Raw genomic sequence first — 2,797 nt, 5'->3', positions numbered from 1 at the left:
ACCTCTCCTGAAAAAAAAAAAAAAAGAAAACTGATGGGGACTTCAAAAAGTTCATGGAAAACGCAGCCCCATAGGCTGATGGTTAAGGGAAGTCAGATCTGACATGGTCCACTGTATGGTTTAAATCCCAGGCCCCAGTGGCTTAAAAGACATACTAAGCATGGGGCTGGCAGGTGGACTGGTGGTTGGGGGTGCTGGACTCCCACATGGCGACTGTGGTTCAAGTCCTGGACCTGGAAGCTTGACTTTCTCTCTCTCCCCCTCCCTCTCCAGCCAAATTAAAATAAATAGAAAAAAAGACATACTAAACACATATGTATGTCCCAAAAGGATGGAGATAAGAATAAAGGACTGTGCCATGACCGTGCCCCTTAGGGGCTGATTTCTCTTTCCTGCCCTCTCTCTGGCGTACACACACTCTAGCAATTAAGAAAAAATTCACGAGGCCAGTAGGTGGCATTAAGGTACTGGATTCCCACAGGGCCAACTGCAGTTTTTTGAGTCCAGGTAGTTTGAAAATCACAATAAATAAATAGATAAATACATCTATTTTTTTAAAGAGGTTTTTGCTTGGGACCAGCAGGTGGCGTGGTGGTTAAGGCGCTGGACACTCCCACATGGCTGACCAGGGTTCGAGTCCTGACTCTGGTGGCTTGCTTTCTCACTTCCTCTCTCTCTCTCACTCTCATCCTCTGTTTCTCTCTGGTCAAATTAAAAAATAAATGAATGAATAAATAAGATAAATAATTATAAGAAAAAAAAAAGCTTAAAAAAAAGAGGTTTTTGATATAGGGCATGTGTGCTCGCCAGAGAGAGACAGAAAGCAAGAAATCACCCCCCAGGGGGGATGGCCACACTGCAATCCCTTCTCCTCCATTCTCATCTCAGGATCTTGGGCACACAGGCACATGCACCTAGCCTGAGTTTAAGCCACTGGGTCTGAGACTCCAACTGCAGTAGACTACATGGGAGTCCAGTGACATAGTCATTATACCAACTGCTGGTCCCCCAATACATCTACATTTTAAAAACAAAAGTTCAGGGAACCAGCAGTTAGCGTAATGGCTATGTCGCTGGACTCCCATATAGTCGACCGCGGTTCGTGTCCCGGACCCGGTGGCTTAGAACTCATGCCAGGTGTGTGTGCATGCGTGCCCAAGATCCCGAGAGGAGAAGGGATTGCGGTGTGACCATCCCCCCAGGGGGTGATTTCTCGCTTTCTGTCTCTATGTCTCTGTTTGTCTGGCGAGCGCACGCACCCTATAGCGAAAAATCTCTCCAAAAAATAAAAATAAAAAACAAAAGTTCATGGAAAAATGGAATTAAGTTATGTTTATTTTAGTGCAAACGATTTTCTTTTTAAAGAGATTTTTGCTATGGGGCATGTATGCTTGCTGGAAACAGAAAGAGAGACAGAAAGCGAGAAATCACCTCCCCGGGAGATGGCCATGCTGCGATCCATTCTCCTCCATTTTCTTCTTGGAATTTTAGGCATGCACACATATGCTTGGCATGAGTTTCAAGCCACTGGGTCCAGGACTCAAACTGTAGTCAGCCACGTGGGAGTCTGGTTCTGCTGGTCCTGATGCAAACCATTTTTAAAACACATACTTAGTTGGGGACCAGCAGTTAGTGTAATGGCTATGTCGCTGGACTCCTGTGTAGCCAACCACGGTTCAAGTCCTGGACCCAGTGGCTTAAACTCACGCCAGGCATGTGTGCGTGCTTGCCCAAGATCCCGAGAGAATGGAGGAGAAGGGATTGTGGCGTGACCATCCCCCCTGGGGGGTGATTTCTCGCTGTCTCTCTGTCCCTCTCTGTCTGGCGAGCGCATGCACCCTATAGCAAAAACCTCTCCCCAAAACAAAACAAAGTTTCTTTTTATTATGTTTTCCATAAACTTTCTGAAGCCCTCCCCACATCCTCAAACCAAACACATCTGTGAGTAGCTCTGACCCACCTACTCCAAGAGCAACATTAACAGTACAGAATCAAGGGACTAGCTGTTGGCATAATGGCTACGTTGCTGGACTCGCACGTAGTCGACTGCAGTTCGAGTCCAGGACCCCATGGCTTAAACTCACACCGAGCATGTGTGCATGCATGCGCAAGATCCCAAGAGGAGAATGGAGGAGAAAGGATTGTGGTGTAGCCATCCCCCCGGGGGGTGATTTCTCGTTTTTGATCTCTCTGTCTCTCTCTGGCGAGTGCACACGCCCTATAGCAAAAACCTCTCAAATAAAAAAAAGTGCAGAATCAACAAAGTCAGATAGTGATCCTTGAGACCCAGGAGCTACATGCCATGGGAGTCCCAAACTGCAAAAGAAAGAGTAACACCTCAGAGGCCAGCAGGTGGCGTAGTGCATGAGGCACTGGACTCCCACACGGCTGACTGTGGTTCAAGTTCCGGACCCAGTGGTTTGAAACACACAGTATGCATGTGTGCCCAAAATCCTAAGAGGAGAATAGAGAAGGGACTGTAGTGTGGCCATCCCCCTGGGGGGTGATTTCTCACTTTCTTTGTTTCTGGCGAATGCACATACCCTATAACAAAAATCTCTCAAAAAAAGAAAAAAAAAGAAAAAAAGTCAACACGTTAAAAATAAACGGTCTTTTTATTGTGTATCCATGAAAACGAAGCTAGGGTGGCATTTGGTTAGTCCCCTCAACAAGGTGACAACTAACAGGAGGCATGCATGATAACCACCACCATATTCTCCTCAGAAGGAATGAGGTCTGGCCCTCCTGGGCCCTACAGGTCAGAGGCAAACAGGCCTACCAGTCAGGGAAGGGGCTG

This window comes from Tupaia chinensis, unplaced genomic scaffold (genome assembly GCF_000334495.1).
Source record: "Tupaia chinensis unplaced genomic scaffold, TupChi_1.0 Scaffold144382_1, whole genome shotgun sequence".
In the NCBI taxonomy this organism is placed as follows: Eukaryota; Metazoa; Chordata; class Mammalia; order Scandentia; family Tupaiidae; genus Tupaia; species Tupaia belangeri.
The sequence above is the reverse complement of the archived record's forward strand: the minus strand, read 5'-3'. Positions refer to the sequence as shown.